Genomic DNA, 12,227 nt, shown 5'->3' with positions numbered 1-12,227 from the left:
GGAAGTCAGGCACAGGAGAGTCAAATGGAGTGTAAAATGGAGTCTTTTAATAAAGTCCACGGAGTATGCTCCATAACACTAAATGTACATAAACACACAAACATGGGTACGAGGACCCGACGCGCACCTATACAACAATCACACTACACTGACAATAAAACAATCTCTGACAAAGACATGAGTGGAAACAGAGGGTTAAATACTCAACAAGTAATGAATGGGATTGAAAACAGGTGTGTGGGAAGACAAGACAAAACCAATGGAAAATGAAAAAAGGATCAATGATGGCTAGAAGACCGGTGACGTCGAACGCCGAGCACCGCCCGAACAAGGAGAGGCAACGACTTCGGCAGAAGTCGTGACAGTATTAAATTGTTGTTGTTTTTTTTCACTCAGGTTCCCTTTATCTAATATTACATTTTGGTTGAAGATCGGATAAGATTCAGTATCAAAAACATGCAAAAGTAGTGAAAATTAGAAAGGGGCAAATACTTTTTCAAGGCATTGTACATACGTAAGTCAGCAGTCTCTAAGGTTCAGGGCAGGGTACTGGGCGGCTGCCAGCTAGTAGTGACTATTTAATAGTCTGATGGCCTTAAGATAGAAGCTGTTTTTCATTCTCTCTGTCCCAGCTTTTGATGCACCAGTCTACGCCTTCTAGATGGCAGAGGGGTGAACAGGCAGTGGTACGAATGGCTAAGATCCTTGTTGCTACTGTATTTCCATTGACTGGATCTGGCGCAGTGCCAAAATACAAAGGAGCTTTTCAGGAGAGAAAGTGACAAAGCAAGTGTGTGGATGTATGCAGCCTAGCCTGATTCTTGATATTCGAGGTGTTCTTATTGTGTTATTACCGTTGCACGGTAATTTGTGCCCTACACAATGTCTATTGTATCTCAAACCCCCCTGTCATAAATATAGATGCAGTACCATCAGGAAATATTCACACCCATTGACGTTTTCCACATTTTGTTATGTGACAGCCTGAATTTAAAATGGATTAATTTACTGGCCTTCAAACAATACACCGTAATGTCAAAGTGGAATTCTGTTTTTCGAAATGTTTACAAATGAATAAAAAAAGAAAAGCTGAAATGTCTTGTGTCATCTTCTTAGTGCTAGGCGTCCCGTCAGTGGGACACCTGTCGACAACTTCTGGGGAAATTGGAGGGCGCACAATTCAAATAAATAATCATAAAAATGATGGATATTAAACATCTAGGTACATACAAGTGTCTTATATCGGTTAAACGCTTACATTCGTATTCATCTAACTGCATTGTCCGATTTACAATAGGTTTAACAGTGAAAGCATGCCATGCGATTGTTTGAGGACGGCACCCCACATCAAAATATTATTCAACGAGCACAGGCTTCGTAAAATCACAAATAGCAATAAAATGTACTTACTTTTTGAAATTCTTCCTCTGATTTGCAATTCCTAGGGTCCCGGCTACAACATGCATGGTCGTTTTGTTAGATAAAATCCTTTTTTATATCCCAAAAAGTCTGTTTAGTTGCCATCGATTTGAGTAATCCACTCATTCAACAAATATATTTCTTTCATTTCATTTGTGATTTTCATGAATAATTAACGTTGCGTTATGGTAATGAGCTTGAGGCTATGATTACGCTCCCGGATACGGGTTTGATAGTCACAAGACTTTTTGTCACGAAAAGATGCTCGACTACGCAATCCCGTATCCGGGAGCGTAATCATAGCCTCAAGCTCATTACCATAACGTAACGTTTCCAATTCATGAAAATCGCAAATGAAATGAAATAAATATATTCAAACATAAGCTTAGCCTTTTAGCCGATATAGTTTTTCATCCAAAAATGTAAACATCCAATTATATGTAAGGTCCCCAGTCGAGCAGTGAATTTCAAACACAGATTCAGTCACAAAAACCAGGGAGGTTTTACAATGCCTCACAAAGAAGGGGGCCTATTGGTAGATGGGGGAAAAAAAGAAGCAGACATTGAATATCCCTTTGAGCATGGTGAAATTATTAATTACACTTTGGATGGTGTATCAATACACCCAGTCACTACAAAGATACAGGCATCCTTCCTAACTTAGTTGTTGGAGAGGAAGGAAACCGCTCAGGGATTTCACCATGAGGACTACAGTGATTTTAAAGCAGTTACAGAGTTGAATGACTGCGACAAGAGAAAACTGAGGATGGATCAACATTGTAGTTACTCCACAATACTAACCTAAATAAAAGAGTGAAAAGGAAGCTTGTACAGAAAAAAAATTCTAAAATATGCATCCTGTTTGCAACAAGATACTCAAGTAAAACTGCCCCCCCCCACAAAATGTGGCAATGAAATTAACTTTATGTCTTGAATACAAAGCGTTATGTTTGGGGCAAATCCAACACAACATATCAATCTTCATATTTTCAAGCATGGTGGTGGCTGCATCATGTAATGGGTATGCTGATCATCGGCAATGACTAGGGAGTTTTTAGGATAAATGAATAGGAATAGAGCTAAGCACAGTCTAAAATATTAGAGTAAAACCTGGTTCAGTCTGCTTTCCAACAGACACTGGGAGACAAATTCACCTTTCAGCAGGACAGTAACCTAAAACACAGGTCCAAACATACACTGGAGTTTCTTTCCAAGATGACATTGAAGGCTCCTGAGTGGCACAGCGGTCTAAGACACTGCATCTCAGTGCTAGAGGCGTCACTACAGACTCTGGTCCGAATCCAGGCTGCATCACAACTGGCAGTGATTTTGAGTCCCATAGGGTAGTTCACAAATTGGCCCAGTGTCGTTAGGGTTTGGCCAGGGTAGGCCATCATTGTAAATAAGACTTTGTTCTTAAATGACTTGCCTACTTAAATTGTTACAATTTTTATTTAAATCAACTTGAAAATCTATGGCAAATCTTAAAAATGTCTGTCTAGCAATGATCAGCCACCAACCTGACAAAGCTTGAATACGTTTTTATAATAATAATGTGCAAATATTGTACAACCCAGGTGTGCAAATTAGAGGTCTAATTGGACCCGTTCCGAAATGTATCCGTGTATTTCCAAACCCTACCCGATATGCATAAATTATAATTTTTTTAAACGGAGACCCGTTCTGAATGGACCCGAGGACAGTTAGACTTATTCCGAAAAGGACCGGTAAAAACAGGCCAAAACAGACCAATGCGGTTCAGATCTGAGAGACCCGTTCAAATCCAAGAGTAGCAAGTTTGTCACGACTTCCACCGAAGTCATAAACGCATAAACGCATCCATTGGAAGTATTGCTCTCTGCGCCTGACTCTACACCCACCACTCCTAGAATTCCGTGACCATGTGCCCGCGTCATTGATAAACAAGTGATAATGATCCACAGTTCTATGTCCTTAAAATCAGCCTATAACAAATTAAAGAAAAACAACTTGTGTTTCAATGTGTAGCATATTCAAAACTTGATAGTCTATTGGTTTTTACCTTCCTAAAACAATAAGGTCTACCTCACGGTTCAGCTGTTGGAGATTTGAGCGTTAAATGCATCAGGGCATTGCATGGATATAGGCCTATAGGACTTATTGCGGAAAACATAAAATACAGCTGGAACTTAATTTGATTTAATGAAAATGGCTCAACAGAATGAAACTTTCCAAAAAGTTTTAAACAGGCTATTATTGCAGCTACTATCAGCAAAGGTGCTTGCTTACCATAGGCATACCCAACAGCAATAGGCTAATGCTATGTATTTTACAACAGGCCTACTTTTAACCTGAAAATAAATATGGAGTAAATTAAAAAGTTTGAAATTAATATACGTTCTGCTCCAACAAGACCATTTTAAGAAGGGACCTACTGAAATGTTGTTGTTTTTTACAAATTGAAACAAAACACTTTTTGCACAGACTATTTAAAGAAGTCTTAGATTAGGCCTACAATAATAATAATTCTCTCTCTCTCTCTCTCTAAAATACAATTCAATTTGAAGGCTTCATTGGCATGGGAAACACATGTTAACATTGCCAAAGCAAGTGAAGTAGATAATAAATAAAAGTGAAATAAACAATACAAATTAACATTACACTCACAAAAGTTCCAAAATAATAAAGACTATTGAAATGTCATAAAATATTCAAATAGTTCAAGTACAAAAGGGAACATAAATAAACATAAATATGGGTTGTATTTACAATGGTGTTTGTTCTTCACTGGTTGCCCTTTTCTTGTGGCAACAGTTCACAAATCGTACTCCTGTGTCACGCCCTGACCATAGAGAGCCTTTTTATTCTCTGTTTTGGTTAGGTCGGGGTGTAAATAGGGAGGGTGTTTCTATCTAGGTTGTTTATTTCTATGTTGGCCTGGTATGGTTCCAAATCAGAGGCAGCTGTTTATCATTGTCTCTGAATGGGGATCATATTTAGGCAGTTCCCCAATGGTTTTTTTTGTGGGATCTTTTTTTTTTTTTTTTTTTTTCTTCCTCTGCAGCTGCCTGTGAGCACTCCAGAACTTCGTGTTTTGTTGTTTCTATATTTTGTCTTGTTCTAAGTTTCACATCAATAATTGTGGAATTGTGGAATCCAGATCACTCTGCGCTTTGGTCCGAGTATGCTTCCAACAATGATCGTGACATCCTGTGATGGCACACTGTGGTATTTTACCCAATAGATATAGGAGTTTATCACAATTGTGTTTGTTTTTGAATTCTTTGTGAATCTGTGTAATCTGAGTAAAATATGTATCTCTAATATGGTCATACATTTGGCAGGAGGTTAGGAAGTGCAGCTCAGTTTCCACCTTATGTTGTGGGAAGTGTGCACATAGCCTGTCTTCTCTTGAGAGCTAGGTCTGCCTACGGCGGCCTTTCTCAATAGCAAGGCTATGCTCATTGAGTCTGTACATAGTCCAAGCTTTCCTTGAGATTGGGTCAGTCACAGTGGCCTGTTATTCTGTCTCTCTGTGTACTCTCTGTTAATTTAAAAAGATACACTGCTTCTTTATGCAATCGCTTTGTTACATTTATTTTTAACGTTACAGAAATCGCACACTATTCAATATTCTGAGACGGCGCTCAGATATAAGCTACATTTCTCCGTAATGTTGGAGTCAACAGAAACACAGATTTCAGCATAAATATTCCCTTACCTTCGATGGTCTTCGTTCAGAATGTTCTGGAAAGGTTCATACTTACCCAAGACATCGTTTGGTTTCAAGTCTTGCGTCTTTGTATTGGCCAAATAGAATTCTAGTTTGCTCAGTTTTTTTTGCTAATTCTTTCCAATGTGTCAAATGATGACCTTTTATGTTTAATAATGATTTGGTTGGGTCAATTGTGTTGCTGTCCTTGGGCTCTGTGGATTCTGTTTGTGTTTGTGAACAGAGCCCCAGGACCAGCTTGCTTAGGGGACTCTTCTTCAGGTTAATCACTCTGTAGGCTTTGTTATGAATAGTTTGGGAATTGCTTCCTTTTAGGTGGTTGTAGAATTTAACGTCTCTTTTCTAGATTTTGATAATTAGTGGCTCTGACTAATTCTGCTCTGCATGCTTTATTTGGTGTTTTACGTTGTACACTGAGGATATTTTTTGCTGAATTTTGCATGCAGTCTCAATTTGGTGTTTGTCCCATTGTGAATTCTTAGTTGATGAGCGGACCCCAGACCTCACAACCATAAAGGGCAATGGGTTCTATAACCAATTTCTTTTATAAGTGTTTTTAGACAGATCCTAATTGGTATGTTGAATTGTATGTTCCTTTTGATGGCGTAGAAGGCCCTTGTCTCAGATTGTTCACAGCTTTGTGGAAGTTACCTGTGGTGCTGATGTATAGTTAGAGGTATCATTTTTTTGTGTGTATACTTTAGGGCAACGGTGTCTAGATGGAATTTGTGTTTGTGGTCCTGGCAACTGGACCTTTTTTGTAACACCATTATTTTTGTCATGCTGAGATTTACTCTCAGGGCCCAGGTCTGACAGAATCAGTGCAGAATATTCAGGTGCTGCTGTAGGCCCTCCTTGGTTGAATACAGCACCAGATCATCAGCAAACAGCTAACCTTACTTTGCTACCTGCCAACTTTACGGTTTTTACTTTTTACCGTTTATATATATAGTTTTTCCCTCACTCAACTTTTTTCATTCAACTTTTTCACCCCGGTTGCTTTATCTGGACGTGGTTCGTCAGGATCTCCACCAGCCGAAGCGAAGTAGTAACATTAACATGATGCCTTCTAATTGCAGTCGCTGTACTCATAATATAAAGGAAAACAATCGCCTTATGGCGAGGATAGCTGTGCTGCAAGCTCAGCTTCAGACGCAATCAATAGGCAAGGGTAATTTCAGTGTAGGAAAGGATGAAACAGTGTCTGTGCCACCAGTAAGTACAGATAGTAGTTTAAATCCCCTCGCACAGTCCCAGCAGCCAGAGAATTTTCTCATGGCTTCTGGAAGGTAATGCTGTAGGAATGCTCAACCGGTGTCGCTCATTCAGCCGAAAAACTTTCAACCGATTCTCCCCATTAAGCAACGAGTCGGAGTCAGAGGCCGAGCCTTCTCTGGTCTCTACTCCTCCCATTACGGGGTCTGAGAAGCCTCCCACCATTAGCTCTGACAAATTGAAAACTCTAGTCATTGGTGACTCCATTACCCGTAGTATTAGACTTAAAACATATCATCCAGCGATCATACACTGTTTACCAGGGAGCAGGGCTACCGACGTTAAGGCTAATCTGAAGATGGTGCTGGTTAAAGCTAAAACTGGCGAGTGTAGAGAGTATAAGGATATTGTTATCCACGTCAGCAGCAACGATGTTAGGATGAAACAGTCAGAGGTCACAAAGCGCAACATAGCTTCAGCGTGTAAATCAGCTAGAAAGATGTGTCGGCATTGAGTAATTGTCTCTGGCCCCCTCCCAGTTAGGGGGAGTGATGAGCTCTACAGCAGTCTCTGAACTCAATTGCTGGTTGAAAACTGTTTTCTGCCCCTCCCAAAATATAGAATTTGTAGATAATTGGCACTCTTTCTGGGACTCACCCACAAACAGGACCAAGCCTGGCCTGTTGAGGAGTGATGGACTGTATCCTAGCTGTGTGCTCATCTTATTTACGAACATAGACAGGGCTCTAACTCCCCTAGCTGTTGAGGAGTGACGGACTCCATCCTACCTGGAGGGGTGCTCTCATCTTATCTATGAACATAGACAGGGCTCTAACTCCCCTAGCTCCACAATGTGATAGGGTGCAGGCCAGGCAACAGGCTGTTAGCCAGCCTGCCAGCTTAGTGGAGCCTGCCACTAGCACAGTCAGTGTAGTCAGCTCAGCTATCCCCCATTGAGACCATGTCTGTACCTCGATCTAGGTTGGGCAAAACTAAACATGGCTGTGTTCGCCTTAGCAATCTCACTAGAATAAAGACATCCTCCATTCCTGCCATTATTGAAAGAGAATGTGATATCTCACATTTCAAAATAAGCCTACTTAATGTTAGATCCCTCACTTCCAAGGCAGTTACCATCGATGAACTAATCACTGATCATAATCTTGATGTGATTGGCCTGACTGAAACATGGCTTAAGCCTGATGAATTTACTGTGTTAAATGAGGCCTCACCTCCTGGTTACACTAATGACCATATCCCCCGTGCATCCCGCAAAGGCAGAGGTGCTGCTAACATTTACAACAGTAAATTTCAATTTACAAAAAAAAAAAACAGACGTTTTCGTCTTTTGAGCTTCTAGTCATGAAATCTATGCAGCCTACTCAATCACAGGCCTCCTGGGCCATATACAGCGTTTCTCACTGAGTTCCCTGAATTCCTATCAAACCTTGTAGTCATGGTAGATAATATTCAATGTTTTGGTGACTTTAATATTCACATGGAAAAGTCCACAGACCCACTCCAAAAGGCTTTCGGAGCCATCATCGACTCAGTGGGTTTATTCCAATCACGTCTCCGGACCTACTCACTGCCATAGTCATACTCTGGACCTAGTTTTGTCCCGTGGAATAAATGTTGTTGATCTAAATGTTTTTCCTCATAATCCTGGACTATCGGACCACCATTTTATTAAGTTTGTAATCACAACAAATCTGCTCAGACCCCAATCAAAAGTCGTGCTATAAATTCTCAGACAACCCAAAGATTTCTAGATTCCCTTCCAGACTCCCTCCACCGACCCAAGGACGTCAGAGTACAAAAGTCAGTTAACCACCTAACTGAGGAACTCAATTTAACCTTGCACAATACCCTAGATGCAGTCACACCCCTAAAAACAAAACATTTGTCATAAGAAACTAGCTCCAAAAAATTGGAACGGAAATGGCGCTACATCAAACTGGAAGTCTTCCGACTAGCATGGAAAGACGGTACCATGCAGTATCGAAGAGCCCTCACTGCTGCCCGATCATCCTATTTTTCCAACTTAACTGAGGAAAATAAAAACAATTCAACCTTTATTTTTGATACTGTCACAAAGCTAACTAAATAGCAGCATTTCCCAAGAGAGGATGGCTTTCACTTCAGCAGGGATAAATTCATGAACTTCTTTGAGGAAAACATGATCATTAGAAAGCAAATTATGGACTCCTCTTTAAATGTGCATATTGCTCCAAAGCTCAGTTGTCCTGAGTCTGCACAACTTTGCCAGGACCTAGGATCAGGGGAGACACAAGTGTTTTAGTACTATATCTCTTGACACAATGATTAAAATAATCTTGGCCTCTAAACCTTCAAGCTGCATACTGGACCCTATTCCAACTAAACTACTGAAAGAGCTCATTCCTGTGCTTGGACTTCCTATGTTGAACATAATAAATGGCTCTCTATCCACCGGGTGTGTACCAAACTCACTAAAAGTGGCAGTAATAAAGCCTCTCTTGAAAAAGCCAAACCATGACCCAGAAAATATAAAACTTTCGGCCTATATCGAATCTCTCATTCCTCTCAATCTTTTGAAAAAGCTGTTGCGCAGCAACTCACTGCCTTCCTGAAGACAAACAATGTATATGAAACACTTCAGTCTGGTTTTAGACCCATCATAGCACTGAGACTGCACTTGTGAAGGTGGTAAATGACCTTTTAATGGCGTCAGCCCGAGGCGGAGCATCTGTCCTCGTGCTGCTTTTGAGACCGTCAATCACCACATTCTTTTGGAGAAATTGGAAACCCTAATTGGTCATTACAAACAAGTTCTGGCCTGGTTTAAATTTTATCTGTTGTAAAGATATCAGTTTGTCTCTTTGGATGGTTTGTCCTCTGTTAAATCAACTGTAAATTTTGAGTGTTCCTCAAGGCTCCGTTTTAGGACCACTATTGTTTTCACTCTGTTTTACCTCTGGGTGATGTCATTCGGAAACATAATGTTAACTTTCACTGGTGTGCGGACGACACACAGCTGTACATTTTGATGAAACATGGTGAAGCCCCAAAATTCCCTCCCTGGAAGCCTGTGTTTTGGACATAGGAAGTGGATGCCGAAAAATATTTTACTTTAAAACAGAGATGCTAGTTGACGGTCCCAAGAAACAAAGAGCTCTTCTGTTGAATCTGACAATTAATCTTGACGGTTGTACTGTCTCAAATAAAACTGTGAAGGACCTCTGCATTACTCTCAACCATGATCTCTCTTTTGACGAACATATCAAGACTGTTTCAAGGATTGCTTAATTCCATCTACATAACATTGCAAAAGTCTGAAACTTTCTGTCCAGAAATTCTAAGTTAGACTACTGCAATGCTCTACTTTCCGGCTACACGGATAAAGCAATAAACTTCAGTTAGTGCTAAAAATGGCTGCTAGAATCTTGACTAGAACCAAAACATTTTATATTATTCCAGTGCTAGCCTCTAGACTGGCTTCCTGCTAAGGCAAGGGCTGATATCAAGGTTTTACTGCTATCCTTCAAAGAATCACATGGGCTTGCCGCTACCTATTTTTCCGATTTGGTCCTGCCGGACATACCTACACATACGCTACAATTACAAGACGCAGGCCTCCTTATTGTCCCTAGAATTTCTAAGCAAACAGCTGGAGGCAGTAGTTTCTCCTATAATGCTACATTTTTAAGGAATGGTCTGCCTATCCATGTGAGAGATGCAGACTCGGTCTCAACCTTTAAGTCTTTATTGAAGACATCTCTTCAGTAGGTCCTATGATTGAGTGTAGTCTGGCCCAGGAGAGTAAATGTGAATGGAAAGGTAATGGAGCAATGAACATACATTGCTGTCTCTGCCTGGCAGGTACCCCCCTCTCTACTGGGATTCTCTGACTGAAACCCTATTACAGGGGCTGAGTCACTGGCTTACTGGTGCTCTTCCATGCCAACCCTAGGAGGGGTGCATCACTTGAGTGGGTTGAGTCACTGACGTGATCTTCCTGTCCGGGTTGGCGCTACTCCCCCTTCCTGTCCGGGTTGGCGCTACTATGTGCTACCTGTCCCAGACCTACTGTTTTCAACTCTCTCTAGAGACAGCAGGAGCTTTAGAGATACTCTGAATGATCGGTTAATTTTTTTGTAAATTTTAAGTAAAAAAATATAACACAATACAATAACAATAATAAGTTTATACACAAGGGGGTACAGTTACGAGTAAATGTTTGGAGCTACAGGTTAGGCGAGGTAATTTCTACATGTACGTAGGGGTAATGAGACTATGCGTAGATAAACAGCGAGTACCATCAGTGTAAAAACAAAAGAGGTGAGGTTGTTAATGCAAATTGTCCGGGTGGCCACTTGATTAATTGTTCAGCAGTCTATGGCTTGGGGGTAGAAGTTGTTAAGAAGCCTTTTGGAACTAGACTTGGCACTCCGGTACCGCTTGCCGTGCGGTAGCAGAATGAACAGTCTATGACTTAGGTGACTGGAGTTTTTGAAAAATGTTCTTGGCCTTCCGATGACACTGCCCAGTATAGAGGTCCTGAAAGGCAGGAAGCTTGGCTCCAGTGATGTACTGGTCCATACGTACTACCCTCTGTAGCGCCTTACAGTTGGGTGCCGAGCAGTTGTCATACAAGGCGGTGCTGCAACGGCCCTCCTTTTCCTGTAGACTACGATCAGCTCCTTCACCTTGCTCACGTTGAGGGATATGTTGTTGGTCTCTGACCTCCTCCCTATAGGCTGTCTCGTCATTGTCAGTTATCAAGCCTACCACAATTGCGTTGTCAGCCAACTTAACGATGGTGTTGGAGTCGTGCTTGGCCACACTGTGGTGGGTGAACAGGGAGTACAGGAAGGGACTGAGCACCCACTCCGAGGGGCCCCGTTGTTGAGGATGGGGCGGCCCCACCAGGAAATCCGGGATCCAGGTACATAGGGAGGTGTTTAGTTCCAAGGTCCTTAGCTTAGTGATAAGCTTTGAATGCTGATCTGCAGTCACTGAACAGTATTCTCACATAGGTGTTCTTTTTATCCAGGTGGGAAAGGGCAGAGTGGAGTGCAATTGAGATCTCATCTGTGGATCTGTTGGGACGAATTGGAGTGGGTCTAGGGTTTCCGGGATGATGGTGTTGATGTGAGCCATGACCAGCCTTTCAAAGCACTTCATAGCTACCGACGTAAGTGCTATGGGGCAGTAGCACCATCCTACTCGCGTCAATCAATCAAATATACTAAGCCCTTTTTACATCAGCAGTTGTCACAAAGAGCTATACAGAAACCCAGCCTTAGACCCCAAACAGCAAGCAATGCAGATGTAGAAGCATGGTGGCTAGGAAAAACTCCCTAGAAAGGCAGTAACCTAGAGAGGAGCCAGGCTCTGAGGGGTGGCCAGTCTTCTGGCTATGCCGGGTGGAGATTATACCAGTACATGGCCAAGATGTTCAAATGTCCATAGATGACCAGCATGGTCAAAAAATAATAATCACAGGTCAGCACCTCGGGAGTAAATGTCAGTTAGCTTTTCATAGCCGATCATTCAGAGTTAGAGACAGCAGGTGCGGTAGAGAGGGAGTCGAAAACAGCAGGTCCAGGATGAGGTAGGACATCCGTGAACAGGTCTGTGAACAGGTCAGGGTTCCATAGTAACAGGCAAAACAGTTGAAACTGGAGTAGCAGCACAACCAGGTGGGGACAGCAATGAGTCATCAGGCCAGGTAGTCCTGAGGTATGGTCCTTCGGCTCAGGTCCTGAGAGAGTGCGAGAGAGAGAGATTTACACAGGACAAGACAGGCGAAATACTCCAGATATAACAGACTGACCCAGGCCCCCGACACACTATTGCAGCATAATTACTGGCGGCTGAGACAAGGGGTTGGGATCCA

The sequence above is a fragment of the Oncorhynchus mykiss genome, chromosome 22, assembly GCF_057628025.1.
Source record: "Oncorhynchus mykiss isolate SJ-2025 chromosome 22, ASM5762802v1, whole genome shotgun sequence".
NCBI classification, from domain to species: Eukaryota; Metazoa; Chordata; class Actinopteri; order Salmoniformes; family Salmonidae; genus Oncorhynchus; species Oncorhynchus mykiss.
Note: the sequence above shows the minus strand (reverse complement) of the source record.